The following is a 14,876-nucleotide window of genomic DNA, read 5'->3' on the forward strand; positions in this document are numbered from 1 at the left end:
ACGTTCGGAGCGCGGATTTGGGAACGACGGGGCTGTTTGGTTGACACCCTCAAATTGATAGGTCAATCCCTCAAATTTCGCCTAACCCATCTCGCGAGAGGGAGGCGACGGCGGCGCGCGAGGACCTGGGGTGCACTCGATTGTGCTTGGTCATAGCGGTCGCGAGAGGAAGGGGCGATCGTGAGGACCTGGGAGGCGGCGGCGCAGGCGCGAGGAGCTGGCCGAAGACGCCGGTGCGAGGCCCCGGGCTTTGTCATAGTGGTCACTCCCCCCACGACCTCGCCGACACTGGCGCGAGGTCCTGAAAGCGAACCCCTGGCTGGGCTTGGCGTAGTGGTCAACCAACGGAGCAAGGTATCTCGCCCCCTGTTGTCATCTCTTTCTTCCCTTCCTCCCTCCCTGCACCTTCTGCCGGCGGTCGACCAACTGCTCCTTGCACCACCTTGAAATAAACATTCAGTTACTATTTTGGTTTGAGCAGACCACACCTCGTGTAGCTATTGCATTGAATTGAAGGGAAAAATATTGACCTCTGTATTGACTATCGTCGATTACAAATGTTGGTAACATAGTATCATTTTCTTCATAGACTAGTCTGTGCTCGCCATCTCTCGGGGTCTTAGTTAGGATGGCCGATTGCATCTGGTAAAGTTATTTGTAAAGCTTCAAATCTTATCTGCTAGAAGAGTGTTTGGAACAACTGTTTCAAAATAAACTTTATGTCTAGTGTGGTTGTATTTGTCCAACAGCTTTTGCACGGTTTTGTTAAAACATGTTAACTTTCGATTAATGTCTTCACTGAAAAGGAGAAGAATTATGTATGTTTTCTAGTTGAGCCTTTGGGTAAGGCTATTTCACCAGGGCATTCAAACACTATTCCACCAGTCTCTAGTGGTAAGATGAATTGAAGTAAAACTAGGATGTCCACCAGGGTGGTCTCTTTTGGTTAGGTCCACAACCACGTTTTCTCCTAGTACTATTCTCTTGTCAGAACCCAGGAAGATAAGTTAGTCGAGACTGTCAAACTGCGTATGTTGTACTTCCTATTTACACTGCAAAATAAATAAATAAATAAATAGTGTAGCACAAATCTAGTTCTGTTTACTCCAGTACATGCTCCCAAGATTTAGGTTGATTTGCCATGAATGTCACCTATCTTGGCTCATGAAATGGTGGATATGGATGTGAATTGCTTGGATATTGGGCTATGTCCATAGTTTCTATGTGGTTGTAACTACTGAATTTTTCGAACTTAGGCCAATGTTCGACTAAAATGCAATAATATTTCTTCAAAGATGTGTAAGTATGTTCATTTAGGACAGTACATATAGAGCTAGGAGTCTTAACTGTACATCTAGTGGCCGGACACTTCAAATAGTTGAGTAAAGATACTCTCAGTTGATTCCTCGAGAAAAAAGGATACTCTCGGTTATTGTGTAGTGTATAAATATTTGCCAGGTGCTACAAACCTGAATAGTTCATTTCGATTGTTTGATACCAGCTTTCTGCCTTCCATTTTATGCTTTGTGCTAGTTTCGTCCTCATATTAAACATCCCAAATTTTCAATTTGGAATGTTTTACAATTATAGTTAAGCATCTATTGCATTTTGTTTGAATTGTAGTGGAATTTGAAATTTTCAGAGGCATTTGAATTTTCTGTTTGAATTTGAGTTCACTTCAAACTGTGGCATGTTTAGATTCCTTTCAAAAATCCCTGACAAATACTTTAATCAAAAAGTATGAGAGGAGGTAACATGACACCTCAAAAAGTCAGAAGAAAATAATGCCAAAAGTATTTGGATTAAAATTTGGTTTTATTTGAATTTTTTTAAAAATGATCTGTATAAAGTTCGTATTTTGCCTCTGGAAAATAGTTCATCGTTTAGGATTTATTTTGATGAGGGCATGGCTACCTTGAATATGATCACAAATATTGCATACGTGTATTTATTTGAGGTGATTTCTGATAAAAGTTATGCAATAATTTATTTATGCTATACGAAACAAAAATACTTCACCTCTGTTTGTTTCATGCCCAATTGCAGAACTATCGGACACTTATAGAATCCACATATGAAGATAAGGAAAAAGGAGACGTTTAGGTGTTGTTCAAGAAAAAGTTCTCTCACGTCACTTTTAGCACAAGAGAAGATAGAGTCCAAGTCTCTCACGTTCTGGACTCAGATTCAGACTGCACAAACATACCTGACTCAAAACGTCAATATCTCTTCTATCCGGACTCCGACTTGGGTGATTCTGTTTTTGTTGAAAAGTAGATTTTGTGCACTTTCCAACCCAATTGGATTCACCTTCAAATTCGTTCGGAGCATTGAGATATTGATGAAACAATATGACGCTGCAATAGAATCCGACTCAAACTACAAGTCCAAAGGTGTTGCATCACCTCTATTTGGGCCCATGAGCCCTACACTACCTAGGTTTAGTTTTAGGCCGCCTTGGGACGTCCTCCCACCTCCTTGGCCGCCACCCCTTGCTCCTATATAAGTAGGTCCATCTAGTAGCTTTTTCCTTGGGATTTGTTTAGTTAAAAGTTAGCCATTGCAACTTCATGTACTTCGATTGTGTCCAACGAGCAGACCAAGACCGTTTTTGGATCCCCACCTTTATAAATACTTCACCTATATTTGCAATATTCAGATTGCATTATCATATTCTTGCTTGTTCTTCGATTGCATGCAGGAATAGACCTTCGTGGTCAGGCTGATTGTGTTTCCGACATCGTCAGTAACCTCAGGAGATTGGTTTAGCGATTGCTAAGGTGCAACGCCATGCACGTTTGTAGTCGGATCATCAAAGTCGACTCCACTGAATCGATAGTTATCATCTCATTAAAAGATTGGGACACCCTCGCCTCTGTCAAGTGGTGTCAGTTTTTAGGTTGCTCGGTGAGAATTTTCAGTTTTCCCTAGATTAGATTTATTTACTTACCTGTTGTCCAAGACAAAGCCACAAAAAAATTAGATCTATTCATCCTTTGCCCAAGCCAGTATGAGACTTTGCAATTTTCTTTTCATTGTTTGCATTATTGAATTATCGGTTGCATCCTCGTGTCGAGTTGCTGGTCTTAGTGTCTAGTTCGTTTAGCGTTTCGAGTTCTGTTCACATTAGTCATGCCGCTGCTGCATCGTTATCCCTTCCGCTGTCCACTGTCCCATCCATCAATTTCCACCACGTGCTACCCGCCCTTCATTGTCATAATTATAGTTGAGGTTGTTCACATCTTCGCTTGATCCAATATGCATCTTATATAGTTTGTTTTGGAAAGAGAGAGAGAAAAACAAAAGAGATAGAGAAAAAAAGCAATAAAGAAAGTCAGAGAAAAAAAATCGGATCTATCTAACTCAATCTCGTAGCTGAATTAGGATTGGAATCTGTTTTGTGCACTCTTCAGTAAAACAGGCATATCTTCCTCATACGAAGTCTGTTTTGGCTCCACGAGTACTCAAATTAAAGCTAGCGACGAGCCGTGTCTAAATAGTTGCAGTAGCTTGTTTAATATTTGATACCGCAAAATCTTCTTCTAAATAGGTCTTTTTACCCTCCGAAGTTTGTGAACACAGCTGTTCCAGTTTTCAGGCCAGTTTTTAGAATTTTTTGACTCCTCATATCAACTCGGAATTGAGCGATTCTTTTTGTGTTTGAAAGCTTGAGTCAGTGCCAGTCTTGCGAAAAATTATCATAAAGTTGGCACTAAATTTTTCAGAGAAAAGTTGGAGAGAGAGTTGTTGGTATATCCTGCTTGGCAGTTATTTCTCATCATTATCTTTACTGCCATTGTGATCTTCACTTATATCTTGCTGTTCAGAGCTACTTCATATCCTTGATTGATGCTAGTTGTGCTACACCGTGACCTCATTAGTGTTCTAGGCTCGCGTCTCTAGTCCGGTCTAGACTAGGACCAGCACAATACCGTTGTTAAGCGTTTATTCACCATTGCATCTCTGAATTGATTATTGCTAATCTTTTGCTACCATATATTTAAGCTTTCCAAGCTCCACATATTTCTACACCGTGTATACATATGTTCCCCTAGCAATCGCTTTACTCAATCTTCGGAGTTATTTGACACCGTTGGTTGCCTGTCACCACCTGCTGCATGGTAAGAACTTGTAAGATATTGATATTTGCTTTACCGTGAGCGCTCTACCACCACATCCCAGTAGTTCATAGGAACATTATTCTCGAATTTTGTTTCTTATTTCTACTAATCATGACAGGTTCCAGAGATAGAAGTTCTTGGATGACGGATACATCTTCACCATCACGAGGTGGGAAAACACACACAAGCACATGGTCAGGTTATCTCTTTACCGTCATTTGAGGGTAGATTTAATTCTGCTATTTATCTAGCTTGGGAGCTTGAAGTGGAACAAGTTTTTAGTCACCATTATTTTTCTGAACTTGAGAGAGTACGAGCTGCCACTGGAGCATTTACTGGTTTTGCTTCTATTTGGTGGAGTGTACATTGTAAGAAAAACATTCATAACCAACCCACAACTTGGAAAGATTTGAAAGCTGTAACGAGACAACAATTTTTCCTCCTTACTATCGTCCTGAATTGCTTTGCAAATTGGAACAATTAAAACAAGGCAGTAACACTGTTAATGCTTACTTCCAGGAGTTCAAATCTTATATGCATCATTGTGACATAGATGAATCTGAGGATGACATTCACGCAAGATTTCATTATATTCTGCGTTGCATTACTGGTATGTATGTTCATGCTTGTACCTTTGAGAGACGGATGCAGGAAGATGCGTTGGGAGACTATGACAACTACTATTCCAGTTCATGCTCACCAACACTGGTTGTATCCTCCCTCGCGCACCTGCTACAGCGGCAACACCTTAGATTGTGAGTGCACCATCGCCTCAAGTCTATGGTACATTACCATCATCTCTACCTACATCATCTGAGTCATTTCGACAAGGTAACGCTAAAGGTATTGATGACATAACTTCACATGAGGATGATGAATGCCTAGTTAACTTGAATACATCATGTGTTGAGTTACCTGTTCACTTGAGCATAACACCTATTTTAGAGAATTTTTTTACTATTATGAATGAGTCATGTGATCAAACAACTGAAATGCCAAAAAAATTGAGTGGACCCATTGAACTAATTGTGGATGCAACAGAACTATGTGTATCAGGGAATAAATCAGATTTGGATCAAATACATTTGAAAATAATTTTGCCAATGTTTAATCATTTGATATGACCTCTAATCTTGGTGACGATTCTGTGTTGAATGACTTGTTGCATGTTTGCTTATTTAAGCATGTTGTAGAATATAATTATGAAACTATTAACGCTTACTAACCAACAATGGGATGGTTTAATGATGAGCATTGTCAATCTTTTTATATGAATAAGAGCTTCACTAATACATGCAAACTAAGTTGCAATATTTTCATGCCTTTTACTTCTTGTGGAAGTTACTCACTTATAAATGTGTCACATGTACAACAGTTGAGGGAAATAAAAATGGATGACATATACATATACAACATATACACCTTGTCTCTTTTGTTAGCAACATTTCAGATTAAGCAACGCCGAGGACTGCTACTTCTTGAGCTTGCGTTGATTTTTCCCTTAAAGAGGAAAAGGTGATGCAGCAAAGTAGAGATAAGTATTTCCCTCAGTTAAGAACCAATGTGTCAATCCAGTAGGAGGCACAAGAAAGTCTCCAATCTATGCACCTGCACAAACTAACAAACACTTGCACTCAACTCGAAAAAGGGGTTGTCAATCCCTTCACGGTCTCGAACAAGAGTGAGATCTAATAGAGATATGTATAAAAGATAAATAAAAGAGCAAATTAAAGTAAATCTAAATAAATTGCAGCACGGTATTTTTGGGTTTTTTGGTTTATAGATCTGAAAATATATGATGGAAAATAGACCCGGGTGCCATAGGTTTCACTAGAGGCTTCTCTCTTAAAGGAAAACATACAGTGGGTAAACAAATTACTGTTGAGCAATTGATAGAAAAGCGCAAAGTTATGACGATATCCAAGGCAATGATTATGAATATAGGCATCACGTCCGTGTCAAGTAGACCGACTCCTGCCTGCATCTACTACTATTACTCCACACATCGACCGCTATCCAGCATGTATCTAGAGTATTAAGTTCATAAGAATAGAGTAACGCCTTAAGTAAGATGACATGATGTAGAGGGATAAACTCAAGCAATATGATGAAAACCCCATCTTTTTACCCTTGACGGCAACAATACAATACGTGCCTCGCTACCCCTACTTTGTCACTGGGTGAGGACACCGCAAGATTGAACCCAAAACTAAGCACCTCTCCCATTGCAAGAAATACCAATCTAGTTGGCCAAACCGAACCGATAATTCGAAGAGAAATACAAAGATATTTAATCATGCATAAAAGAGTTCAGAAAAGAATCAAATAATATTCATAGATAATCTGACCATAAATCCACAATTCATCCGATCTCGACAAACACACCGTAAAAGAATACTACATCGGATAGAACTCCAAGAACATCGAGGAGAACATTGTATTAAAGATCAAAGAGAGAGAATAAGCCATCTAGCTACTAGCTATGGAACCATAGGTCTGTGGTAAACTACTCACGCTTCATCGGAAGGGCAATAGAGTTGATAGATGCCCTCCGTGATCGAATCCCCCTCTGGCAGGATGCCGGAAAAGGCCCCAAGATGGGAACTCACGGGAACAGAGGCTTGCGGCGGCGGAAAAGTATTTTGGTGGACGCTTCTGGTGGTTTGGGAATATTTGGGAGTTTATAGTGCAAGAATTAGGGTTGGAGGAGTCCTGAGGGGCCCACAAGCCCTCAGGGCGCGCCTAGCAGGCTTGTGGCCTCCTTGGAGATCTTATGACCCCCTCTCCTAGCTCTGTGGATGTCTTCTGGTCCAAGAAAAATCATCGTAAAGTTTTATTCCGTTTGGGCTCCGTTTGATATTCCTTTTCTGTAGAACTCAAAAACAAGGAAAAAACAGAAACTCACACTGGGCTCTAGGTTAATAGGTTAGTCCCAATAATAATATAAAATATCATATTAATGCATATAAAACATCCAAAATAGATAATATAATAGCATGGAATAATAAAAAATTATAGATACGTTGTAGACATATCAAGCATCCCCAAGCTTAATTCCTGCTCGTCCTCGAGTAGGTAAATAATAAAAATAGAATTTTTGATGTGGAATGCTACCTAACATATTTATCCATGTAATCTTCTTTATTTTGGCATGAATATTCAGATCCATAAGATTCAAAACAAAAGTTTAATATTAACATAAAAATAATAATACTTCAAGCACTAATAAAAAAATCATGTCTTCTCAAAATAACATGGCAAAAGAAAGTTATCCCTGCAAAATCATATAGTCTGGCTATGCTCCATCTTCATCACACGAAGTATTTTATCATGCACAACCCTGATGACAAGACAAGCAATTGTTTCATACTTTTGTTATTCTCAAACTTTTTCAACTTTCACGTAATACGAAAAGTGGTGGTTTTGGAGAAGACAAAAAGGAGAAGATGCCCATCAATAGATATCAATGGGAGTGAGTAGGGATTGCCATGCTACGGATGCACTTGAGCTATAAGTGCATGAAAGCTCAAAAAGAAACTAAGTGGGTGTGCATCCAACTTGCTTGCCCACGAAGACCTAGGGCAATTTGAGGAAGCCCATCATTGGAATATACAAGCCAAGTTCTTATAATGAAAAATTCCCACTAGTATATCAAAGTGACAACATAGGAGACTCTCTACCATGAAGATCATGGTGCTACTTTGAAGCACAAGTGTGGAAAAAGGATAGTAACATTGTTCCTTCTCTCTTTTTCTCTCATTTTTTCTCTTTTTTTATTTGGGATTCTTTGGCCTCTTTTATTTTATTTGGGCTTCTTTGGCCTTTTTCTATAAAGTCCGGAGACTCATCCCAACTTGTGAGGGAATCATAGCTTCCATCATCCTTTCCTCACATGGGACAATGCTCTACTAATGATGATCATCACACTTTTATTTACTTACAACTCAAGAATTACAACTCGATGCTTGAACAAAATATGACTCTATATGAATGCCTTCGGCGATGTACCGGGATGTGCAATGATCTAGCGTAGCAATGACATCAAAAAATGGACAAGCCATGAAAACACCATGCTAGCTATCTTACGATCATGCAAAGCAATATGACAATGATGGTGCGTGTCATAATAAAATGGAACGGTGGAAGTTGCATGGCAATATATTTCGGAATGGCTATGTAAGTGCCATAATAGGTAGGTATGGTGGCTATTTTGAGGAAGGTGTATGGTGGGTGTAATGCACCGACAAGATTTGTGCGGTACTAGAGAGGCTAGCAATGGTGGAAGGGTGAGAGTGTGTATAATGCATGAACTCAACATTAGTCATAAAGAACTCACATATTGCAAAAATTTATGAGCTATCGAAATGAAGTACTACACGCATGTTCCTAGGGGGATAGATTGGTAGGAACAGACCATCGCTCGTTCCCGAACGCCACTCATAGGGAAGACAATCAAAAAATAAATCATGCTCTGACTTCATCCCATAACGGTTCACCATACGTGCATGCTAGGGGAATCACAAACATTAACATAAGTATTTCTACCAATCCACAATTAGTCACTAGCATGACTCTAATATCACCATCCTTATATCTCAAAACAATCATAAGGAATCAAACTTCTCATAGTATTCAATGCTCTTTGTATGAAAGTTTTTATTATATCCCTCTTGGATGCCCATCATATTAGGACTAAATTCACAACCTAAGCAAATTACCATGCTGTTTAGAGACTCTCAAAATAATATAAGTGAAGCATGATGATTTAGGGTAGAAACCCTAGGGCCGATCTTTCACGAAATGGAGGGGATCCCACGAAGAAACGAGGGGAAAACACGAGGTAAAAACACCCGAATCAATGAGAACAATCACACATGTGCTAGATCCATGAACATAAAGAGTAATACAAGATCCAAACACAAGAAAGGACGATACAAGAGGCGGTAGTTCTTCTCCGTGAGGAGGTCTTGAGGATCTTCTCGTGAGTGGTCTTGAATCCACTTGGTGGATCTTCTCCGTAGAGGTCGCGGTCTCTCAAAGGAGGAGAACCAAATGGATGAGAAAAGCTCTATCTCTAGTATAAGCTAAACCAATGCTAACCCTAAAAAGAGGGAGGAGGAGGAGTATACATAGTCTAGGGTCACGAAAGGGTACATGGGCTTCGGCCCAACACACAGCACGCACACAGGTGTCGGACGTTCGACAGCTACGGGACGTTTGGTGGCTCGTAAGGGTCCGGCCATCCGATACTTGTTGGAAGTCCGGCAGTTTGGCTCGGGTGGCTTGGGTGATGGAAATATTCCCTAGAGGTAATAATAAAATGGTTATTATTATATTTCCTTAATCATGGTAAAGGTTTATTATTCATGCTATAATTGCATTGATCAGAAACTTAAATACATGTGTTAATACATAAACGAAATACCGTGTCCCTAGTAAGCCTCTACTAGACTAGCTCGTTGATCAAAGATGGTTAAGGTTTCCTAACCATAGATATGAGTTGTCATTTGATAATGGGATCACATCATTAGAAGAATGATGTGATGGACAAGACCCATCCGTTAGCCTAGCATTATGACCGTTCAGTTTTATTGCTATTGCTTCATGTCAAATACATATTCTTTTGACTATGAGATTATGCAACTTCCGGATACCGGAGGAATGCCTTATGTGCTATCAAACGTCACAACGTAACTGAGTGATTATAAAGATGCTCTACATGGATCTCCGAAGGTGTTTGTTGAGTTGGCATAGATCGAGATTAGGATTTGTCACTCCGAGTATCGGAGAGGTATCTTTGGGCCCTCTCGGTAATACACATCATAAGCTTGCAAGCAAACGACTAAGGAGTTAGTCATGAGGTGATGTATTACGGAACGAGTAAAGAGACTTGTCGGTGACGAGCTTGAACTAGGTATGAAGATACCGACGATCGAATCTCGGGCAAGTAACATACCGATGGACAAAGGGAATTACGTATGTTGTCATAACGGATCGACCGATAAAGATCTTCATAGAATATGTAGGAATCAATATGGGCATCCAGGTTCCGCTATTGGTTATTGACCAGAGAGGTGTCTCGGTCATGTCTACATAGTTCTCGAACCCGTAGGGTCCGCATGCTTAACATTCGATGACGATATAGTATTATATGAGTTATATGATTTGGTGATCGAATGTTGATCGCAGTCTCGGATGAGATCACGGACATGATGAGGAGCCTCTAAATGGTTGAGAGGTAAAGATTGATACATAGGACAATGGTATTCAGACACTGGAAGTGTTCTTGGGGTACCGGGTATATATCGGGGCACCGGAAGGGGTTCCGGGCAGCCCCGACAAAAGATATGGGCCAAGAGGGGAAATACACCAGCCACAAGGGGCTGGTGCGCCCCCCATATGGGCCGAACTAGGGGGAGAAGGAAAGAGGGGAAGGGAAAGGAAAGGGGGGATTCGGCCTCCCCCTTCCCTTTCTTCCCCCTCCTCTTTCCTCCCCCCTCCGACAAATATGGCAGGGGGCGTTGGCCATGGGGAGACCCCAAGTAGGATTCGGCCTACTTGGGCACCTCCTGGCTGCCTCCCCTCCCCCTCCTACCTATATATATGTGGTGGGGGCGGCCCTAGCACACACCAGATCAATTGTTAGCCGTGTGCGGCGTGCCCCTCCACCGTTTACACCCCCGGTCATATTTTCGTAGTGCTTAGGCGAAGCCCTGTGAGGATCACTTCACCATCACCGTCACCACGCCATCGTGCCGACGGAACTCATCTACTACCTAGACAACTTGTTGGATCAAGAAGGCGAGGGACGTCACCGAGTTGAACGTGTGCAGAACGCGGAGGTGTCGTGCGTTTGGTACTTGATCGGTTGACGTGAGAAGAAGTTTGACTACATCGACCGCGTTGTGAAACGCTTCCGCTTACGGTCTACGAGGGTACGTAAACACACTCTCCCCCTCGTTGCTATGCTTCTCCATGGATAGATCATTGCGTGTGCGTAGAATTTTTTTCCATGCAATGTTTCCCAACAGGGGCATCCGAGCCAAGTCTATGCGTAGATGATATGCACGAGTAGAACACAAAGAGTTGTGGGCGGTGATTAATACGTCTCCAACGTATCTATAATTTTTGATTGTTCCATGCTGTTTTATTATCAATCTTGGATGTTTTATAATCATTTTATATCATTTTTTTGGTACTAACCTATTGACATAGTGCCAAGTGCCAGTTGCTGTTTTTTCCATGTTTTTTACATCGCAGGAAATCAATATCAAACGGAGTCCAAATGCCACAAAACTCCACGATGATTTTTTATGGTCCGGAAGGAAGGCAATGGGCCCTAGTTGCACCCGGGGGTGCCCCGAGGGGGGCACAACCCACCAGAGCGCGCCAGGAGGTCCAGGCGCGCCCTGGTGGTTTGTGCCCACCTCGGGTGCCCCATGGACCACCTCTTTGCTCTATAAATACCCCAGAAATCCACAAACCCTAGGGGAGTCGACGAAATATTCATCCAGCCGCCGCAGAGTCCAAAACCACCAGATCCAATCTAGACACCATCACGGAGGGGTTCATGTTAGAAATCGTAGCATAATTTTAAAATTTTCCTACGCTCACGAAGATCCATCTATGGAGTATACTAGCAACGAGGGGAAAGGAGTGCATCTACATACCCTTGTAGATCGCGAGCGGAAGCGTTCCAATGAACGTGGATGACGGAGTCGTACTCGCCGTGATCCAAATCACCGATGACCGAGTGCCGAACGGACGGCACCTCCGCGTTCAACACACGTATGGTGCAGCGACGTCTCCTCCTTCTTGATCCAGCAAGGGGGAAGGAGAGGTTGATGGAGATCCAGCAGCACGACGGCGTGGTGGTGGATGTAGCGGGTCTCGGCAAGGCTTCGCCGAGCTTCTGCGAGAGGGAGAGGTGTAGCAGGGGAGGAGGGAGGCGCCCAAGGCTGTAATACTACTGCCCTCCCTCCCCCCTTTATATAGGCCCCCTGGGAGGGGGGGCGCCGGCCAGAACCCATCTGGAGGGGGGGGGGCGGCGGCCAGGGGGTAACTTACCCCCAAGTCAAGTGGGGCGCCCCCCACCCTAGGGTTTCCAACCCTAGGCGCGGGGGGGGGAGGCCCATGGGGGGCGCCCCAGCCCACTACGGGCTGGTTCCCTTCCCACTTCAGCCCATGGGGCCCTCCGGGACAGGTGGCCCCACCCGGTGGACTCCCGGGACCCTTCCGGTGGTCCCGGTACAATACCGATAACCCCCGAAACTTTCCCGGTGGCCGAAACTGGACTTCCTATATATAATTCTTCACCTCCGGACCATTCCAGAACTCCTCATGACGTCCGGGATCTCATCCGGGACTCCGAACAACTTTCGGGTTTCCGCATACTCATATCTCTACAACCCTAGCGTCACCGAACCTTAAGTGTGTAGACCCTATGGGTTCGGGAGACATGCAGACATGACCGAGACGCCTCTCCGGTCAATAACCAACAGCGGGATCTGGATACCCATGTTGGCTCCCACATGTTCCACGATGATCTCATCAGATGAACCACGATGTCGAGGATTCAATCAATCCCGTATACAATTCCCTTTGTCAATCGGTATGTTACTTGCCCGAGATTCGATCGTCGGTATCCCAATACCTTGTTCAATCTCGTTACCGGCAAGTCTCTTTACTCGTACCGCAATGCATGATCCCATGACTAACGCCTTAGTCACATTGAGCTCATTATGATGATGCATTATCGAGTGGGCCCAGAGATACCTCTCCGTCATACGGAGTGACAAATCCCAGTCTCGATCCGTGTCAACCCAACAGACACTTTCGGAGATACCCGTAGTGCACCTTTATAGTCACCCAGTTACGTTGTGACGTTTGCACACCCAAAGCACTCCTACGGTATCCGGGAGTTGCACGATCTCATGGTCTAAGGAAAAGATACTTGACATTGGAAAAGCTCTAGCAAACGAAACTACACGATCTTTTATGCTATGCTTAGGATTGGGTCTTGTCCATCACATCATTCTCCTAATGATGTGATCCCGTTATCAATGACATCGAATGTCCATAGTCAGGAAACCATGACTATCCATTGATCAACGAGCTAGTCAACTAGAGGCTTACTAGGGACACGTTGTGGTCTATGTATTCACACATGTATTACGATTTCCGGATAACACAATTATAGCATGAACAATAGACAATTACCATGAACAAAGAAATATAATAATAACCATTTATTATTGCCTCTAGGGCATATTTCCAACAGTCTCCCACTTGCACTAGAGTCAATAATCTAGTTACATTGTGATGAATCGAACACCCATTGCGTCCTGGTGTTGATCATGTTTTGCTCTAGGGAGAGGTTTAGTCAACGGATCTGCTACATTCAGGTCCGTATGTACTTTACAAATATCCATGTCTCCATTTTGAACACTTTCACGAATGGAGTTGAAGCGACGCTTGATATGCCTGGTCTTCCTGTGAAATCTGGGCTCCTTCGCAAGGGCAATAGCTCCAGTGTTGTCACAGAAGAGAGTCATCGGGCCCGACGCATTGGGAATCACCCCTAGGTCGGTAATGAACTCCTTCATCCAGACTGCTTCCTGTGCTGCCTCCGAGGCTGCCATGTACTCCGCTTCACATGTAGATCCCGCCACGACGCTTTGCTTGCAACTGCACCAGCTTACTGCTCCTCCATTCAAAATATACACGTATTCGGTTTGTGACTTCGAGTCATCCAGATCTGTGTCGAAGCTAGCGTCGACGTAACCCTTTACGACGAGCTCTTCGTCACCTCCATAAACGAGAACCATATCCTCAGTCCTCTTCAGGTACTTCAGGATATTCTTGACCGCTGTCCAGTGTTCCATGCCGGGATTACTTTGGTACCTTCCTACCAAACTTACGGCAAGGTTTACATCAGGTCTGGTACACAGCATGGCATACATAATAGACCCTATGGCCGAGGCATAGGGGATGACACTCATCTTTTCTCTATCTTCTGCCGTGGTCGGGCATTGAGCCGTGCTCAATTGCACACCTTGCAATACAGGCAAGAACCCCTTCTTGGACTGATCCATATTGAACTTCTTCAATATCTTGTCAAGGTATGTACTTTGTGAAAGACCAATGAGGCGTCTTGATCTATCTCTATAGATCTTGATGCCTAATATATAAGCAGCTTCTCCAAGGTCCTTCATTGAAAAACACTTATTCAAATAGGCCTTTATACTTTCCAAAAATTCTATATCATTTCCCATCAATAGTATGTCACCCACATATAATATGAGAAATGCTACAGAGCTCCCACTCACTTTCTTGTAAACACAGGCTTCTCCATAAGTCTGTGTAAACCCAAACGCTTTGATCATCTCATCAAAGCGAATGTTCCAACTCCGAGATGCTTGCACCAGCCCATAGATTGAGCGCTGGAGCTTGCATACTTTGTTAGCATTCTTAGGATCGACAAAACCTTCCGGCTGCATCATATACAACTCTTCCTTAAGGAAGCCGTTAAGGAATGCCGTTTTGACGTCCATCTGCCATATCTCATAATCATAGTATGCGGCAATTGCTAACATGATTCGGACGGACTTCAGCTTCGCTACGGGTGAGAAAGTCTCATCGTAGTCAACCCCTTGAACTTGTCGATAACCCTTAGCGACAAGTCGAGCTTTGTAGATGGTCACATTACCATCCGCGTCCGTCTTCTTCTTAAAGATCCATTTGTTTTCTATGGCT

General features: G+C 43.0%; 1 long non-coding RNA gene across 1 annotated transcript; it reads left to right on the top strand.

The window, feature by feature from the left end:
• Nucleotides 1–69: 69 nt before the first annotated feature.
• LOC120976654 (uncharacterized) lies at nt 70–2,229 on the top strand. Its single transcript, XR_005772722.3, has 2 exons — nt 70–354; nt 2,047–2,229. It is a non-coding gene; the product is annotated as an uncharacterized lncRNA (long non-coding RNA).
• Nucleotides 2,230–14,876: the final 12,647 nt, after the last annotated feature.

The sequence above is a fragment of the Aegilops tauschii genome, chromosome 3 (assembly GCF_002575655.3).
Source record: "Aegilops tauschii subsp. strangulata cultivar AL8/78 chromosome 3, Aet v6.0, whole genome shotgun sequence".
Classification (NCBI taxonomy): Eukaryota; Viridiplantae; Streptophyta; class Magnoliopsida; order Poales; family Poaceae; genus Aegilops; species Aegilops tauschii.